Source organism: Pelodiscus sinensis, chromosome 3, assembly GCF_052426305.1.
Source record: "Pelodiscus sinensis isolate ZL-2025 chromosome 3, ASM5242630v1, whole genome shotgun sequence".
NCBI classification, from domain to species: Eukaryota; Metazoa; Chordata; order Testudines; family Trionychidae; genus Pelodiscus; species Pelodiscus sinensis.
Genome location: NC_143054.1, coordinates 194,146,481 through 194,166,860, shown reverse-complemented (window position 1 = coordinate 194,166,860; position 20,380 = coordinate 194,146,481).

The following is a 20,380-nucleotide window of genomic DNA, read 5'->3' as shown; positions in this document are numbered from 1 at the left end:
CCGGTTCAGGGTCCACTTAATGTGGACATGCTAGTTCGAATTAGCAAAATGCTAATTCGAACTAGTTTTTAGTTCTAGATGCGTTAGTTCGAATTAGCTTAGTTCGAATTAACTAATTCGAACTAAATTAGTTCGAATTAGCGCTGTAGTGTAGACGTACCCTAAGGTGCTACAGGACCCCTCGATGTTTTCAGAGTTTTTGCAGTTTGGTTTTTGAAAATGCAGACTAACACGGCTCCCCCTCTGAGACTTTTGAAAACATCATCTCTAAAAGATCAAAAATGAGAATGTAAAAAGTCAGAAATGCATTATTCTTGAAAATGTCTTGATTTTTAAACCTATGTCCTAGTTTAAGGGTCTGATTCATGATTTCAGAATTTCTAGAGTGCATAGCACTATAGCTAACAATTCAAAATTTGCTGCAAAATCATGGGAATTACCCAATTTCATACATTATTTCATTCGCAGTGAAATGTCTTTTTTTTTGGTTGGTTGGTTGCGGTTTTTTTTTTTACAAACTCAGTAAAGAATGATATTTTAAAAGACAAAAATCTCTTGAAGAATTCTGTTTGCTTGCACACTTAATATATGACACACACAGTTGCATTAGCAAGTACTAGGGATCTGATACTACAGCTATAGAAACATTGCTCATCGACAGTTCAGTTTTCAACCAATTTTGTTTTATAGGGAATATCTGGACTATAGTTCCAACTAGATTGTGTAGTGTATATGAAGTATGCTGCATATTTCTGCAGAAAGACCTAACTGATGGCCTTGGCTATTCATTTTCACAAAATAGTACTCGGCAAGAAAGCAATTCATTGCAGAGACACGTACATAGTTGCATTAGCAAGTACTAGGGATCTCTGATGACATCTGTCCTTTTAAAGTTACGTTTTCTTAATTTATTTGGGCATGACCAGATGTGCGGTGGGCATATATCAGCTGAGAATCTGTCCCTATCAGGCCAGTTGATACTAGATATAGAGTAGACAGGGTTGGAAAAATCTCTTTGAAATTTCCTGATCTTTTCAAACAGTGCACAGGGACTCTGTAAACTATTTCCCTCTGCAATTTAGAACCTATATTTTTCAGGGCAATTTAATAAAAAAATAACCAATGGATGGAAAGCCTGTCACATGCATGAGGGGAACTTGCTCAATGCCATAGTATCGCCAGCTTTGTTACTTTACTGTAAGTCCCATCCTTTGGTGCTCATCTGAAATCATCAGTTCCAGGAGTCACTTGATTCTCTGAGACTCTCGGATTTCAGTTTTGAAATCTCATTCCTAAAACGAACGTTTGTTTTCCCCTTTACAATTGATGTGCTTCTAAAAGGAATTTGAATGACAGTTTGGGTCCTGATCCTGCAACCACTTACACATGGGCTTAACGGTATTGCCGTGAGTAGCCCCAGGGACTAGAATGTGTTGATGTCAGCCGATCGATGGCAATGAGATTTCCCTTGGTAGCAAATGCAATCATGTGCAGAAGTACAAGATTGAAGCTGTTTACTCTTGGTGTGCTTTGCTCCAGGAGCCCACTTTTGCAAAAGGGCATCTGAATCATGCACAGGAGACGCTCACGCCGGCACGCACAATCAGCTCTTTACTGTTTGTTTTCTCTCACTAAAGGTCAGCCTGACCCTCTAGATGTGGAGATTTTTGACATCCAACTAAGAAGCCCACTTTTCCGCACGATGCCCACTGTGGCTGCCAATACTTGATGTCCAGAGAACACAAGAGTTTCACTGAGACAATTCGCACCTGCCTCAGATGGTTTTGACGGCAGCGCTAACTACAGAGGCCTTTGCTCCACAGATGCCCTGGATCGAGATTTCACTTGTTACACGTCAAATAAACCAGCTCATGTTTCCGTTACTTCATTTTTCCAGCTTTGTCAGTCTGTCTAGGAGCGCAGAGCATGGCCAAGCCAGGCATGGCTGTGCATGTTAATAAATCTTGGGAGAACCATGGAGACTTCTGTGCAATCATTTTTATATTCCATATTCAGAGGGCACCTGGTGAAAGATACTTTTATTTGTTATTAAAGTTCCCAAAAGCAGCTGAAGTGAGGGAAGGGGGGGAGGAAGTAAAATATTATGAGCAGAACCACAACTGTGACGCTGCTTTTCCAATCAAATTGATGGTACAGTCTTCACAGTGTAGGGCTCTTAGCCAATTGTTTAATGCTCATGTGCCATTAGACAGCCACCTGAGCTTCTGCTGCCTAATTGACAAACCAGCTGCTGCTAGATTGACAAGTTAGCATTCTTTCACTTAAGATCTGGCTTTGAGTCCCCTATCCACCGTCCCTTTCTATTTTATCGGTCAGAAATATCCACTCTGATCACAGAAAGACACTAGAGACACAACCCCTAGTAAACGGTGGGTGGACGGACACTGACGAGGCAGCCCAGCTGTTCATCACCCTCGCGGCTTCCAGCCTGCCAAAGCAGTTTGGACTTGTCATCGCTGGCATAAATTACTTGCAGACTTGCAAACCGGGAAGAAGTTCCACCCAAACATTTTAGATTGGTCCTATGGTAACACACAACACCAGGCAGCATGATACAATCCAGTGAAGGATTCCAGCTTGCTGAGAAATTATTTGTATTGCAGGTGATAGATATAGCTATAGATATTGTGTCAGACTGTGGCCTGCGAACTGCAAATATCTTTTTTGGGGGGAGCAAGGGGGGTTGTTTTTTGTCTGTCAACTCTGCAAAACACGTAAAAGGATGTGGAAGCATTGGAGAAGGTCCAGCAGAGGGCAACCAAAATGATGAGGGGGCTGGAGGATATGACCTACGAGGAGAGGCTGAGGGAGTTGGGTCTGTTTAGTCTGCAGAAGAGAAGAATGAGGGGGGATTTGATAGCAGCCTTCAGCTTCCTGAAGGGAGGTTCCAAAGAGGATGGAGAGAGGCTGTTCTCAGTAGTGACAGATGGCAGAACAAGGAGCAATGGTCTAAGTTGCGGTGGGAGAGGTCCAGGTTGGATATTAGGAAAAACTATTTCACTAGGAGAGTGGTGAGGCACTGAAATGGGTTCCCTAGGGAAGTAGTGGAGTCTCCATCCCTAGAGGGCTGTGTCTACATTGGCACCCTTTTCCAGAAAAGGGATGCTAATGAGACACTTCGGAATTGCAAATGCCGCGGGGGATTTAAAGATCCCTTATTCCTACTTGAAAGGGATCTTCCGGAAAAGGGTTTATTTTCCGCAAGATCCCGTCTAGACTGGCGCTTTTCTCCAGCAAAACCCCGAGCCGGAAAAAAGCGGCAGCCATGTTCATGCAAATGCCGCGGGGGATATTTAAATCCCCCGCGGCATTTGCAATTCCAAAGTGTCTCATTAGCATCCCTTTTCCAGAAAAGGGTGCCAATGTAGACACAGCCGAGGTGTTTGAGTCTCAGCTTGACAAAGCCCTGGCTGGGTTGATTTAGTTGGGATTGGTCCTGTCTAGAGCAGGGGGCTGGACTTGATGACCTCCTGAGGTCTCTTCCAGCTCTATGGCTCTATGATTCTAAAGTTATTTTATTATAATGACTTCAGAGTTTGAACGTATATTTTCATTCTAAATTCCTTCAATATATCTTTTGTCTTTAAAAATATTCGTAAGCAATATTATGAGAGGGAGGTCATAGGAACATATTGTGGCAGCCTGAGAGCAGGGAGCTACCCAGGCCTCATACTATTGGTGTCTGGGAGGTGGGTGGGGCATCCATGCAAATATCTTATAGAAGGCAGCTATTTTGGGAGGTGGGTTAATGCCTTCTTGTTTCCCAAGCAGACTCACCTGAACACAGCCTGGCAATCAGGGCAGACAATGGAGGCCTAATCAGGAGTCAGCCTGCAACAGGGGGTTAATTAAGCACCTGTGGCTAATTAAGGCCTCTGGGTCCCTATAAAAGGGTTCCTCCCAGGCAGAGGCAGGGGAGAGTTTTGGGAGGTACACAGAGCAGAGCAGGGAAGTGCCGACCCCCAAGGTAAAAAGGGGGAAGATAACAGAAGGAAGTGGGGGGGGGGGTGAAGTAGCCCAGGGGAGAGAGAGCTGTATTAGGGTAGGGCAAAAAGCCCTGCCAGCCACCCCTCCTGTAGGGCCCCTGGGCCAGAGTCCAGTGGAGTGGGCAGGCCTGTACTCCCACCCCCCCCCGCCCTTGGAGGATTACCCCGCCAGGGAGCGAGGAAGAGACCAAAGGCCAGGAAAAGGGGATTTGTTCCCCCTCCCCCTCTTACTCAGGACTTGCCTGTGATGAGAATGACTCGGTAAGCAGGGACCCTTGCCTATGGGGAAGTCCCCAGGCAGCGAAGGGGTCACCGTGAGTCTCTGAGGCACACAAGACACTGTCGAGAAGCACAGAACCTCTGGGGAGCTAACAAGGGAGTTTGTCACAATATAGATAAGAGAGAGAGAGAAAGATTTGGCTAAGCCCAGTGCTCCAAACACTTGCACAGACTTAAAAAAAACCCAGAGCCACACAGTCTGTTTGTCTCTTCTCTATTTTGAGTAACAAGACACCCCAATAGCATGCTAGGAGGATTCACTGAACATAGAATAAGCAAATAATAAGAAGTCCAAGACATACATACAATTGCCCAGAAAAGTAAGCATCAACCAACTCTAAGTACTATATTCTAGGGCTGATTAGCCCCCCACTCTTCCTCTCATTGCCACTGAGGCTAAATATAAGGGCCATTGAAGTGACACAAGGCCCCTGATCCCCAAAGATACCTAAGTGCCTAACTCCCATTGGGCTGAGTCAAGGGGAAATTCCACAAGTCAGCTCTACACTGCTGCTCTCTGCAATGAGCTGGGAGCCAGACTACATGGGCTATTGGTGGGAGGGGGAGTAGACACAGCACTGAGTATCAGGTGGATTAAGGGCTGTGACACAGCCCTACAGAGGGTACCCTAAGTTCCAGAAGCTCTTACACAAAGGGCAATTTTGGCCCTGTTAGCTGCCTAGAATCCACAGGCTGCCAACCTGGTGGCCGACCCACTCTGTGGGCCGTGCCGTCAATAAAACCTCTCTCAGGAGGTGCAGCACAGAACCTACCCGGGAGCCTAGTCCGGCTACACGATGGTGCTATCGCGCCACGGCAGTCCTCAGACACAGCTCTCCGTTCCAGCAGTGTAACATCTGGAGTGACTCCTCTGGCTTCAGTCAGCCTGCTGAGCGGATGGATTGAAACCAGTGTCCATGGGAGCTACTTTCCATGCACGTAGTGCTGAATTCTGGTGAGGGCTGAGCAGGGGTGGGGCAGGAGAGGGAAAACAGACACTCTCTCATGTGGGAGCCAGGTGCAAGGCTGCCCCCAGAGCTCCCTGCGGACAAAGCCACCACCACTCATTGGAGGGAGCTTTTTGTCGGCAAAAGCGCCAACAAAGTGTTCACACCTTTCCAAGGGGTCGCCGTGGTTAGTCTGTTTCAGCAAAAAGAAGGAGGAGTCCTGTGGCCCCTTCAAGACTAACTATTTTATTGGGGCACCAGCTTTGGGGGGCGGGAGCCCACTTCGTCAGATGCTGAAAGTGGAAACTCCCCCTTGACAGAGAAATACGCACACATACAAAGATGGCAGTGGTACATTACAATGCAGAGGACCAGTGTTAACCAGACCAGTTCAGTCAGAGTGGAGATGGTCCCAACAGTTAATGAGAAAGTAAGAATACCAAAGGCGGGGATTACTTTATGAACTGAGCTAGCCATTCCCAGCCTCTAGTCAGACCCATTTTGATAGGGTCACTTCACAAAAGTGAAGTTTACATTACCCGACTTTTAATGACATGGTTAATGTTGACAAAGCTTAAGTGGCCCAGGTGTCACAGCGAGCACTCTGTCACACTGGCCTCAGTGTTTGTTTTTTTTAAACCACTAAAAGGCAATCTAACAAGAGCAAAAAACCACAACAGAGTATGTTTTCTTCCAGCCTTTCACATGCTGTTGTCTTGCATTTCCACATGTCCTTTCAGCTTAGAAAAGAGGAGACTAAGGATGTGTCTAGACTACCAGGTTTTTTCAGAAAAAGTAGCCTTTTTTCGAAAAAACATCACCTGCATCTAGACTGCAGCTGCATTCTTTTCAAAGTAAATTGAAAGAACGTGGCAGTTTTTTTCGATCATGGTAAACCTCATTTTACAAGGAATAATGCCTTTTTTCGGAAGTACTCTTTCAAAAAAAGGCGCTATTGAATGCAAACCGTGCTTTTTCTAAAGAGAGTGTCTAGACCCGTGGTCCCCAACACGGTGCCCGCGGGCGCCATGGCGCCCGCGGGGGCATTTCAATGCGCACGCCAGGTGCTCGGGGCTGGCCTGGCCCCGGGCACATGGCGCACGGGCGCTTGCGGGGGGGAGCGCGCTTGGCGGGGAGAGCGCCGGGCGCGCGGCACTCGGCGGGAGAGGGGGGAGCGCCGGCTCCGGGCGCGCGGCACTCGGCTGGAGGGGGGGGGAGCGCCGGCTCCGGGCGCGCGGCACTCGGCGGGAGGGGGGGGAGCGCCGGCTCCGGGCGCGCGGCACTCGGCGGGAGGGGGGGGGCGGGGGACGCGCGGCGGGGGGGGGGGGAGCGCCGGCTCCGGGCGCGCGGCACTCGGCGGGAGGGGGGGGGAGCGCCGGCCCCGGGTGCGCGGCCCTTGGAGGGGGCCCTGCCCCCGGGCGCGCAGCTATGGGGGGGGGCGGGTGGATGGAGGGGCCGCCCCCGGTTCCCGCCCCCTGGCGCCCGGCGGGCAAACGGCCACGCCCCCTGGCGCCCGACAACCTAAAAAGGTTGGGGACCACTGGTCTAGACACTTGTTCAAAAAAGCAGCTTGCTTTTCCGAAAAATCTGCCTGCAGTCTAGATGCTCTCTTTTGAAAGAGGCTTGTAGTCTAGACATAGCCTAAGAGGGAATCTGATAGAGGTCTATACAATCATGACAGGTATGGAGAAACTAAATAAGGAAAACCTATTTACTTGTTCCCATAACACAGGAACTAGGAGTCAAAAAGGAAGCTATTCTTCACACAGTACACAGTCAACCAGTGGAACTCCTTGCCCAATGTTGTGAAGACCAGCTCTTTAACAGGGTTAAAAAAAACCCTTAGATAAATTAATGGAGGTTAGGTGCTTCAATGACTATTAGCCGGGATGGGCAGGAATGGTAACCCTAGTCTTTGTTTGCCAGAAACTAGGAATGGATGACAGGAGAAGGATCATTAGATGATTCCCTGTTCTGTTCACTCCCTCTGGGGCATCTGGCATCGGCCACTGTCAGAAGACAGGACACAGGGCTAGATGGACCTTTCGTCTGACCCCGTTGGCTGTTCTTATGTTTATCTGGAGTATGTTTTCAGTTCATGGGAATTAAGAGTAATAGAGTCAAAACATTTAAAAAAGTGACCTAAAATAACTTTCCTATACCTAAAAATTGTCACAATAGACTATTCTCTGTCTGTCCTCCCATGGATAGAAGCAAGTTGATGTGAGTCACATGGTCACACTGGGAAATCTCCCCCTAAAGGTGCGTCTACACTGCACCCTTAGCTCGAAATAAGCTATGCAATTTGAGCTACGCAAATCATGTAGCTTATTTCGAGTTAATTTAGAAATAGCTTATTTCATAATTTGGCGCTGTCTACACAACACCAGATTTCAAAATAAGATGCTATTCTGAAATGTCCCCTTAAGCATCATGGAATGAGGTTTACAGGGATGGCAGAATAGTGAGCCCGTTATATTTTGAAATAACGAGCTTGTTCAAAAGATGAGGAATAGCCATTTCTGGAAGAATCCCCAAATAGTGCCACAATGTAGACATACCCTAACAGTATAACACAGCTCTTTCTAAACTGGAAGGGTCATAATACAGTGGATCTTAAACCTGACTATGATGCAGGAATGAAGAATCCCCATCTTGCTACTCAAGCCAGCGTCATTTTGGTGAAAAATCTCACATTTGGAAGAAATAACAGCTGTTCAAAGCTACTCAGAGGTTTGGAACATTGTATAGCCTTTGAAAAGATGGATTAATGTGTAAAGTATAGGTGAAATAATAAAAGGTACTTAATAAATGTTGTATTTCCAAATACTAGCGCCATGTATCATATGAATATCAACAGCAGATTTGTAATAGAGATGCAGCCGTGTTAGTCTGGTCTTGTTGAAACAAAAGACAGGTCTATGCAGCATTTTAAAGACTAATAAGATGGTTTATTAGATGATGAGCTTTCGTGGGCCAGATGCACTTCCTCAGATCAAATTGTGGAAGAAATTTGGCACAACCATATATACCAAAGGGATACAATCCAAAAAAGCGAACACATATAAAATTGAAAAATCAGATTTTAGAATGGGGAGGGGGGTGAGGAGGAGAGGTTAGTGTCTCTGAAATAATGATATTAGGGGTGATAATTGGGGAAGCTATCTTTGTAATGGGTAAGATAATTAGATTATTAAGATGAGATAAGAACAGATTTGTGTATGTATACATATGCAATGTTTTTTGTATGAAGGATAATACATAGAACAATTTAGCAGGAAATCTCAACATATGTATAGGATTTGTTCTATTCTAGTTATGGTTGAAAAAAATATATTAAACATTTTTCCACCACCCTTAGGAGGAAGAAGCTGTTTTTCCTAAAAGGCTCTATCCGGAATCCCAAACCTGTGAGTTATTTGAAATCCAGTTAGGAACTACAAGGGTTTGAGCCCTTCTCTAGTGCAAAACCCTGTACCTCTGATCATAAGTCTTAATGAATAAGGACAAGTGTCTGAAAACGGTTTCATTGCCATGAGATTGTCGTTTGTATTGGACAAGCTATTGGGTAAATAGTATAACAGAGAAACTCAACTAGACCTATCACAACTGTGGGTTATGAATGGATTACTCTGGAACCCCATGGTCCTTGGGGAGTGGAATCACAGTGGAAGGAAGGTATAACAAAGGTTTTGTTTGTAGGGAATATAGCTGCTTGCTTGCTGGTCGCCGATGTGGTTGGCTGATGTGTTTTCCATAATGACGGGTTGAACAATCTGAGCACTCAATCCCAGCCAAATATTAATCTGCTGAATTTATTGCCTTGCGGAGTCTTAAATTAAAATTGCCAGCAGTAGCCAGCGTGTGTGGTAAACTGAACAGTGCAGCACTGTGACAAGAGAGAAAAAGCAACTTGTGAAGAGGTGGGCAAACTCCTCTATGCCTTGAAGCCAGTGCACATGGACCATTTAGTTGCTCACCTAATCGAGGGATTAATGAGAGATTCAATAATAATCTTCCAACATACCTTTAATGGTGTATGTGGCCCATGTCTGGAAATGTAGTTGGTGTGAGCAAAGCAGAACTATCCACTGAACAAAGCCAAATTTTATAGGAAAAGTGCCATAGCAGCCAGCCAGAAATAATGCACCTACCCGAAAAATCCCAACTATTGTTTTCCTAAAGAGAGCTATTCCTGCAGGCCTAAAATGGTTCACAACAACATCAATATCTTCAAGATTACAGCTAGAAACTATGCACCAGATAAAATTCTGGCCCCACAGAACAAAGTGGGAGTTTTGCCTTGACTGGGGCTGGGATTTCACCTGACAGCTTTGTTTGTAAAAGTATTTGTAGAGCTGCAGTTTGAATTCACATGGTTTCATATAACGCCCTCAGTGGGTCTCGGGGGGGTAGCCATGTTCGTCTGTAACTTTAAAAACATTGAGTATTCCTGTAACACATTAGAAACTAACAATAACATATAGGCTGCATCTAGACTGGCAAGATTTTACGGAAAAGCGGCTGCTTTTGCGCAAAATCTTGCCGCCTGTCTACACTGGCCGCGAGTATTTGTGCAAAAACACTGACCTTGTACTGTACAAAATCAGTGCTTCTTGTGCAAATACTCTGATGCTCCCACTCAGGGATAAGCTCTCTTGTGCAAGTATCCTTGCGCAAGAGGGCCAGTGTAGACAGCAAGTTAATTTCTTGAGCAAGAAAGCCCAATGGCTAAAATGGCCATTGGAGCTTTCTTGCGCAAGACAGCATCTACACTGGCACGGATACTTTTGCGCAAAAGCATCCGTGCCAGTGTAGACGCTCTCTTGCACAAATACTTTTAACTGAAAAACTTTTCCATTAAAAGTATTTGTGCAAAATCATGCCAGTCTAGATGCAGCCATATGGTATCATGAGCATTTGTGGGTAAAACCCACTTCATCAGATGATTAGCTGGAAGGGAAGTAAAAGAACCAAGATATTTATAATGGAAGGAGGGGAGGGAGTACCTATAATTGGAAATGACCCATTCTGAGCTTCTGATGTAAAAATGTGGTTGTTAGAGGCAGGGGAGACTGGCTTTATAATGCAACATCCAGTTAATTACTTTGTTCAAGCCCAGGGAAAGTGTCAAATTCGCAGATGAATACCAATTCTGCTCTCTCTCTCTGTAATCGACTGCTGAAATTCCTTTGTAATTTAACCCAACAAGGTTAAATTTAGGCCTTAATTCAGCAAGACTCTTACACATTTGAATAACCTTTGTTGTGCTGGCAATCAGACTTTTCCGCACCTGGAAGTTATGCATATGTGCCAGCATCTTGCTGAACGGGGCCATAAAAGTTGCTAACAGATTACTGTTCCACATGTTGTGCTTTCACTTCAGAAGAATTTCTAACCAGTATCATAGAGTTATAGAATCCCAGGGCTGGAAAAAACCTCAGGAGGTCATTGAGGCTAATCCCCTGATAAAAGCAGGACCAATCCCAACTAAATCATCCCAGCCAGGGCTTTGTCAAGCCAGGATTTAAACACCTGTGGGGATGGAGATTCCATCATCTCCTTAGGTAACCCATTCCAGTACTTCACCAGTTTCCTAGGGAAATAGTTTTTTCTAATATCCAACCTAGACTTCCCCCACTGTAACTTGAGATCATTGCTCCTCGTTCTGCCATCTGTCACCCCTGAGAACAGCCTCTCTCCATCCTCTTTGGAACCTCCCTTCAGGAAGTTGAAGGCTGCGATCAAATCCCCCCTCACTCTTCTCTTCTGCAGATGAAACAAACCCAAATCTCTCAGCCTTTCCTTATGCATCATGTGCTCCAGCCCCCTAATCATTTTGGTTGCCCTCCACTGGACCCTCTCCAATGCATCCACATCCTTTCTATAGTGGAGGTGGGGAGAACTGGATGTAGTACTCCAGATGTGGCCACGCCAGTACCGAATAAAGGGGAATAATAACTTCTCTAGATCTGCTGGCAATGCTCCTCTTAATGCACCGTAATATGCCATTAGCCTTCTTGGCTACAAGGGCACACTGTTGACTCATCTCCAGCTTCTCAGCCACTGTAATCCCCAGGTCCTTTTCTGCTGAACTGCTACTTAGCCAGTCGGTCCCCAGCCTGTAACAGTGCTTGGGATTCTTCCATCTCAAGTGCAGGACTGTTCATTTATCCTTGTTGAACTTCATCAGATTTCTTTTGGCCCAATCCACCAATTTGTCTAGGTCACTCTGGACCTAACCCTACCCTCCAAAGTATCTACCTCTCCCTGTAGGTTAGTGTCATCAACAAACTTGCTAAGGGTGCAATCCATCTCCTCATCCAGGTCATTAACAAAGATGTTGAACAAAACCAGCCCTAGAACTGATCCTTGGGGTATCCCATTTGAAACTGACCGCCAACCAGATATCGAGCCATTAATCACTACCCATTGGGCCCGACAATCTAGCCAATTTTCTTTCCACCTTACAGTTCATTTATCCAGTCCATACTTCCTTAACTTGCTGGCAAGAATATTGTGGGAGACCGTATCAAAAGCTTTGCTAAAGTCAAGGTATATCACATCCATTGACTTCCCCATGTCTACAGAGCCAGTTACCTCGCCACAGAAGCTAATCAAATTGGTCAGACATGACTTGCCCTTGGTGAATCCATGTTGATTATTCCTGATCACTTTCCCCTCTTCCAAGTGCTTCAGAATGGATTCCTTGAGGATCCCCTCCATGATTTTTCTGGGGACAGAGGTAAGTCTGACTGGTCTGTAGTTCCCTGGATTGTCCTTCTTCCTTTTTTAAAGATGGGCACTACATTTGCCTTTTTCCAATCATCCAGGATCTCTCCCAAGCTCCAAGAGTTTTCAAAGATAACTCTGCAATGACATTTGCCAACTCCCTCAGTACCCTCAGCTGCATTAAATCCAGCCCCAGGGATTTGTGTATGTCTAGCTTTTCTAAATAGTTCAAACAGTAGCGCAAATGCTTCAGAGGAGATACTGGAAAGGAGGCTGATGCTTTTTCCCTGGGCCACTTCCCCAGATGCCCCCCTAGCACCTTCTCCCTGGTACCTAAGTGAATCTTTCCTGCTACCATGCAAATACTCTTTCCTTTCTCAGCTCTTAGCAAGGCACTTCCTCCTCTCAGTCCTTCACCCTTCTCCTTCCCCCTCCTTTACCTGAGGGAAAACCTTTTAAAGCAGCCCCACAGGCCTTAATTGGCTGCAGGTGTCTGTTTAGCCTGCTGCTTCTGGCAATCTCTTCATTAGCCTCGGATGCCTGCCTGCCTTGATTACATGGCAGCAGTCTCTGGCAGTTTATTCAGGAAACAGAAAAGCATTCATCCAGCCCTCCACCAAACTTGTAGCCAGATGCCTTGGGTCTGTCACAGGATATTTTGATTACTTTTTCTGACTCTGGCTGATTGCAAATACCATTGGCAGATGTGTGAATTACATGTTTGAGGCTGAAGCTGGATTGGTTGGATGTGGTTGCTCACATGGAATCAGTCCTTTTCCTTTGATACAGTAGAGCCTGAAAATCTTCTGAAGCTATTGTGCTCCCTGCTTTCCTGAACCTGAAGTTTATTCATTGCTTGCTGTTTGTATTACATAAGCACTTAAGGACCCCAAACAAAATTGGGAACTCACTGTACTAGATGCTGTACAGACATATAATGAGAGCCAGTCCCTGTACCAGAAAACTTGCGGATTAACAACACAATTCCCCAAACCACATGAAAAGCAAAAAAATTTGAAGTCTGCCCAAAAGACCAACCAAGAGAGAAACAAATTCCAGGTCTCTTAACTAGCTTCAGCTTTTGAATGATCTTAAGAAGGTGTAGTTACAAGAGAGTATTGCAAGAGTCTACTTAGAATGTGACAAAGGCATGGAAGAGCTTAGGCTATCAGAAATAAACTCATCTTACCAAATTAACATGATAAAAAATATGTTGTCTGAGCGGGGTGTCCAATAGCAGCCATGGGTATAACCTCAGTTGCAAACCTGATTCATGACGGATCTTTGGCAGCCTTCCCTGAGGTCATTTCTGCCTGCTCTGAGCTGTTTATGGTCCTGATGGTCTTCCAGACATCCAGGAACCCAGTTTCACCTCTTTCAACTCCAGGAAGCCACTGACTGGTCTTCCTCTACTGCTCCCTTGCTGGAGGATTCTCTGTATCTTGGGGTCTTCAAACCACCATTTGAGGACTTCAATATCTGAGATATAGGTGAGAAGATTATTCCAGAAGTGTGTGGGTGAGATTCTGTGGCCTGCATTGTGCAGGGGGTCAGACTAGATGATCATAATGGTCCCTTCTGACCTTAAAGTCTATGAGTCTATGAGTAAAGTCTATGTCCCATCTGGCCCTTGATTAGCTGTTTCAGCAGTCCCTGCATCCACTTTAGGCCACCTAGAGAACTTCTCTGCTTTTTCTGGGATAAGGTAGGACCATAAGACCTCTGACAGGTGGCCTCTGAACCTAGTCAGCCTTGTCACACTGAGGCTACGTCTAGACCACACTGTTAAATTGGAAAAAGATATGCATTTGCAGTATGCAAATTGCATTTTTTTTAATTTACTTTTAAAAGAGGCTCTTTCAAAATTTGGTGCATCTACACAGGGCCAAATTGTGAAAGAAAGTGCTCTTTCAAGCCACCCCTTATTCCTCATAGAACAAGATTTATAGGAATGGCAAAAGAGCGGACCCGTTCCTTGGATGTAGTATTGCTTTTTGGGGATATTTCCAGTATCCCAAAAAGCAATGCAGTCTAGACATAGCCTGAGTTATATATTCCTCTGCCCCTGGAGGATTGACTAGAATATATATACATCTGGATACCCACCATATGCTTCAGGCAGAACAGTTCATTGAACTAAGTAGAACCCCATGGTATTCCAGAGGTGAGAAGCACTGGGTTAGCTGAACATTTGTTTACACTCACTCTCAGCTCTCCCGTAGAAATCAATCCCACACTCCATACAACTAATTCTCTTTCCCCTTCCATAATCCTAAAGGACTTCGCCTTTGAATTACATAATGTACATCTTCTTACCCACTGCATTCAATCCTGATTACAAGAGATTCCCATTCACAGCCTGGTTCTAGTCTACTACCCAGTTTGTTCCTTGCTCCAGCTTAGAGTGCTTATAGACCACTAAGCCCTATGCATGGGAGGGAACTGCAACTTTGTCCCTACATCTCCCGATCCTTCCCTGAAGCCAACTGCTTCGCACATCATGGAGCACAATCTGATCAAAGAACAGTCAGCTCTGCAACCAAATTATTGCCTTCCTACCAAATTATTTCTGCCATCCGTCACTACTGAGAACAGCATCTCTCCATCCTTTTTGGAACATACCTTCAGGTAGTTAAGGGCTGCTATCAAATCCCCCCACAGTCTTCTCTTCTGCAGACTAAATAGGCCCAAATCCTTCAGCCTCTCCTCATTGGTCATATGCTCCAGCCACTCAATCATTTTTGTTGACGTCCACTGGACCCTCTCCAATGCATCCACATTGAGTTGTTACGTTTCTGGCTGTCCTCATGGAACCTCCTGTTGAAAGCAAACTCATTGCAATTCTTCATCCATCCCTCGTCTTAATCTGTCATCCCTCCTGAGCTTCATACTTTAGTAACTTGAGCCATCCTGTAAAATCTAACAGGATTAGTTGCCCCTATAGAATTATTTGTCCTCCATCCAAGCAAACCAAATATTCCTCACAGTCCACACTTAACTGAGCATGCTCCACATAGTAGGCAAGAATGGCCTTTCTAAGGTATGTCTACACTATAGAATTTTGTTGGAAAAACAGACTTTTCCTGACAAAACTTGAGGAACATCCATGCTGCAATTGCATTCTTCTACAAGAAAATTGAAAGAACAGGCAGCTTTGCAGTGAGACCATTGCTGATCGCATTGAATTATGTTGTCTCTTCGTATCCCATTCATTGGTTGGCTTGTAACCACCTCGTGTCCCTTGTCTTACACCTAGGCCATGTCTACAGTGAGTACCATACAGTGACAGCTGTGCTGCTACAGCCGTGCTGCAGGAAGGTACACCATACAGCCCCTCTTTGTTGGCAAGAGAGTTCTCTCCAGCTGATGAAATAAGACCACTCCCAACTAGGGGCAGTAGATTTGTTGGCAAGAGGGCAACACCCACTGACAAAGCACTGTTCACACTGCAGCTTTCTGTAGGGACAAACTTTTGTCAGTCCAGGTGTGTTTTTTCAGAAGAACAAAAGACACATACTCATAACACCTAAGTCCTCACCAGGTCATCGGGCATCTACCACTTGCTTTGGAAAAATCTTTTTTTTTGTTTACACTTGTCATCCCCTTTTGTGGTTAGTGTTTCCTATAAGATGTGTGTTTGTGTGGCCACTCAGGAGAGATTAAAATTGTGCCCAGCAGACTAGTAACGTGTCCACAACTAGGCTTTATTTTTATTGGTGGTGCACATTCATACAAGCCTCAGCACACACAAAATTCATTCCACACATGTATGGAAAAGATATGGGGGGATCGTTGATTGCAGTACAATTGACTAAAACATGTGAGGGCAATATTTTCACCTCTGACAATCTCACATAAATCCCAAATATGGAGATTCTCCTGTGCAGACATAGTTGGGTGACGTGAGCTCTGAGCTACAAGTGTACTGATGAAAACCTGTGATTGTAACTGTTATGCCAGATAATAAGAGCACCAGTTATGATGTAGCCCATAAAGTAAGAGAAAATCACGTAATATTTTCCAGGAAGAAGCAGAACCAAAAGCCACTTCAGAAGGAGAGAATATTTTCTTACGTCCAGCCAGTCAACCACAAGGGTATAAAATAGAAACTTCAGTGTGCCGTGCTCAGTGATTCAACAGCAGTCAGACTGATGGGGTGGGATAGGAGATATTTCAATCACCATTTCCTTTTAAATACTCCTTTTCCAGTCTCTGAACATGTCACTCCTCCTGTGTTGACCATAGCACAGCTTAGTTTCTCTGGAAAGACGAGTGACTTGCTGTAAACCCAAGCTGGAGGCCAGAAAGGGCCATCACGATCACCCCCAATCTGACTGACTTCTTACACATCTCAGGCCACAGAACTCACCCACCCACTCTCATAATAGGCTCTGGCTGAGTCACTGAAGTTCTCAAATCTTTACTTAAAGACTTCGGCTGTGTCTACATTGGCAAGATTTTGCACAAGAACACTGACGTTGTAATGTACAAAATCAGTACTTCTTGCGCAAATACTCTGATGCTCCCGCTCAGGGATAAGTCCTCTTGCACAAGTGTTCTTGCGCAAGAGGCCAGTGGAGACAGGTAACATTAATTTCTTGCGCAGGAAAGCCCAATGGCTAAAATGGCCATCAGAGCTTTCTTGCGCAAGAGAGCATCTACACTGGCACGGCAAAGGCACATGCCAGTATAACGCTTTTTTGCGCAAATACGTTTAGTGGAAAAACTCTTCCGTTAAAAGTATTTGCACAAAATCATGCCAGTGTAGATGCAGCCTTCAAGTGACAGAGAATCCACCATCTACTCTAGTTCAAACCTACTTCTGCCCTGCTGAAGAGGAGGTCAAAAGTCCACAAGGCCTCTGCCTGAGGGGAAAATTGCTTTCCAGCTCCACATACAGCAAAGTCACCCCTTTAACCAGTTTCTTGCCCGTTTTTCGGTTTTCAGTAATCCCCATCTTCTCTCATTTAACTAGTAATTTCCTGTGTGGAATTGTATGAAATGATTTACTGAAATCCAGGCAGATTATACCTACTGCGTTTCCTTTTTTGTAGAGAAAATCTGTTATCTCCACAAAGAAAGAGATCCGGCTGGTCTGGCCTGATCTACCTTTTGTAAAAGCATGCTGCATTTTAACCCTATGACCATTTACTTCTGTGTGTCTATTCTCCCTCCCTTTCAAAATTTGTTCTAAAATGATATATACAATTGAGTTCAAACTAACAAGTAGTGTCTCCAGATCATTTCCCTCATCAGAATGGTCATACTGGGTGAGACCAAAAATCCATCTAGCCCATCTATCCTGTCTACTGACAGTGGCCGATGCCAGATGCCCCAGAGGAATTGAACGTAACAGGGAATCATCAAGTGATCCCTCTCCTGTCATCCATTCCCAGCCTCTAACAAACAGAGGTTAGGGACACCATTCCTACACACCACCACTTTCATAAATACAGGTATAGGTTGAACCTCCCTGATCTGACACCTAGGGCACTGGCTGCTCTTAGCACCAGAACTCCTGCTCCAGCCTCTTCCCCCTCAAGCTTCGCAGCACCAGCACCCGTGTACCACACCGCTGTTGCTCCAGCCACGGACCAGCCAGGGCTCCTCTGCTTTGGCCAGCTGAGGGCTTCCTTAGTCCAGCAACGCTCCTGGCCTCAGGGTCTTCAACGATGCCAGACGAGGATGTTGCCAGACTTGGGAAGTCTAGATTAGAGAGGTTCAACCTGTATTATATTTGCCATTCCCCAGTCATGGGGTTGTGAAAGTAGAAAGAATTATATTGTAATGTAGAAAAAGTTCAAGGAATACTGTTTGTCCTTGAACAGGAAAGAGAGGATGGATCAGAGTGGAACCAGGGGTACGTCTAGACTACATGCCTCTGTCACCAGAGCCATGTAGATTAGGCTACCCGACATAGTAAAATGAAGTGGCGATTTAAATAATCGCCGCTTCATTTAAATTTACAGGCAGTCCCCGACTTACGCGGATCCAACTTATGTCGGATCCGCACTTACGAACGGGGCTTTTCTCGCCCCGGAGCTCACGGGCGGCGAGTCGCCGTCCGTGTCCTCCGGGGCAAGAAAAGCTTCTCCCGGTCTCCCTGGTCTGCTGGGGGGGTCCAGCAAAGCCGCTGGACCGCCCCCCCAGCAGACCAGGGACACCCGAGCAAAGCCGTTGCCTGGGCGCCCAGGTGGCAGCTTTGCTCGGGTCTCCCTGGTCTGCTGGGGGGGGAGGGGGTGCAGCTAGTGCGCCCCCCCCCCCCAGCAGACCAGGCTTCTGTTGCAGGACGCCTCGGGTAGAGCAGCTGGGGTGCTGCCAGGTTGGTCCTTTGGGAACCTACCAGGCAGCGCCCCAGCTGTTCTGTCCCAGGCTCCATATTCAGCAGCTGTTGAAACTGATCAGGCTGATTCCAGGAAGCTGGGGGCAGAGCATCTCTGCCTCCGGCTTCCTGTAGTCAGCCCCTGGTCAGTTTCAGTGGCAGCAGCTGAATCTGGAGCCAGTTCTGACTTACATACAAATTCAACTTAAGAACAAACCTATAGTCCCTATCTTGTACGTAACCCGGGGACTGCCTGTACATGGCTGCCACGCTGAGCCGACAAACAGCTGATCAGCTGGTTGTCGGCTCAGCGCGATAGTCTGGACGCGTGGGTGTCGACATCAAAGGTATTTGTCGACCACCCAGGTAAACCTCATCCCAGGAGGCTTACCTGGGTGGTCGACAAATACCTTTGACGTCGACACCCGCGCGTCTAGACTATGGCGCTGAGCTGACAAACAGCTGATCAGCTGTTTGTCGGCTCAGTGCGGCAGCCATGTAAATTTAAATGAAGCGGCGATTATTTAAATCGCCGCTTCATTTTACTATGTCGGGTAGCCTAATCTACATGCCTCTAGCGACAGAGGCAGGTAGTCTAGACGTACCCCAGTGTGTCTGGGATAACAGGAAAAGGAACATTAGGCGTTAGGCAGAAAGTAATTGAGATAACCAGGGAGATATGGACAGGAGATTGCTGAAGCTTGATATGGAAATGAAGATACTTGACTAATCTCATGCTAATCATGTGAATTTTGCCTCCTTTTTGGATCATGGTAATTTTGCTTTCTTTTGTCTGTATAAATCAAGGAGTTTGATCTTTGTATGGTACTCACATTTTCTGGGTGTATTAGCAGAGCGGCTTTGCTAATAAACAGAGCGGTCTGACAAATTTGTGAGTCCTGAGTCTGACTTTGACAGGGTAAAGCCCCATGTTTACACATTCATAAAAACACCTTGTTCTATGACTTGCAACGTCATAGCCCAGTTCCTTTAATGTTTTGCATGGCGATGATGCGGTGGGCCTCCCAGTGTGGTCCAATTAAGCTGTTTGAGTTTGGCTTCCATCAGATGTAGTAATTTCTGCCTCCATATCCTTCTTTCCATTAGCCACCCTGCTGCTGCTCCCAAAGCTCCCCATTACCTGAGGTAAAAGCTGAGGCAAAGTATTCATTGAGGTGTTGTTCAGTCTCCCCCATAAGCGGAGCACTTGGGCAGCCACCCAGGAGAAAGTCCAACACTGCCCAGCTGATTAGCAGAGCTCCCACAGCCTCCTATAACTGGCAATATGTGTTTCTCCTGGTGGTGCACATCCACACATGCCATGGTGCACATAACACAATTTATTCTGCACATCAATGGAAAAATGTGGAGGGAACACTGGTGTTTGGCTGTACCCAGGTTAGCTTTAATCTCCACCCCATCCTCAGTGCTTAGCAGTGTCCCTTCTTTTTTATGTATATAGCTAAAGAACTTCATGCTATTGATTTGGATTTCCTTTGCAAGGTCCAGTCTTTTGGCACTTCACTTTTCCCCTATGCCTCTGACTTCCAGGAGGTAGCTATCCTTTCAGATCCGTCTCTTCAACTGGTTCATAGCAAGAGCCATAATTATTGTAAAGCCTTCTAAAACTGTCATTAAGAGTCTCAAATGATTCACAAAACTGCCATGCCGGTATGCGTAGATTCTGCCTCTTGAGAGACAGATTGTGGGCAGAGTAATAAAGGAAGGAGAAAGCTTTGGAAAGGACAAATGAAACCCAACAAATACATCCATGAATGAGCAGGCAGACAAGTACTTATTTTCTCGATTATGGATTCTTATCCACTAAAAATAGCACATGCACTCCTAATCTAGAGCCATGCCTTTTTCTTTTTTTTCAGTTCACTGGCAATTTAAAAAAAACCAACAGTGTGTTGAACAGAAAAATAAAATTTTTAGTCAACTGCAAAGTCCAAAAGTATTTCATTTCAGGTTGAAGAAAACCTTTCCTTTGACCAGAATTGAAATGTTTTGGCTCAGTTTTGCGCATTTAACACTTCTGATTGCTTAAATGAAAATGATGTTGACAATTTTTTGAAACAAGAAAATAATTT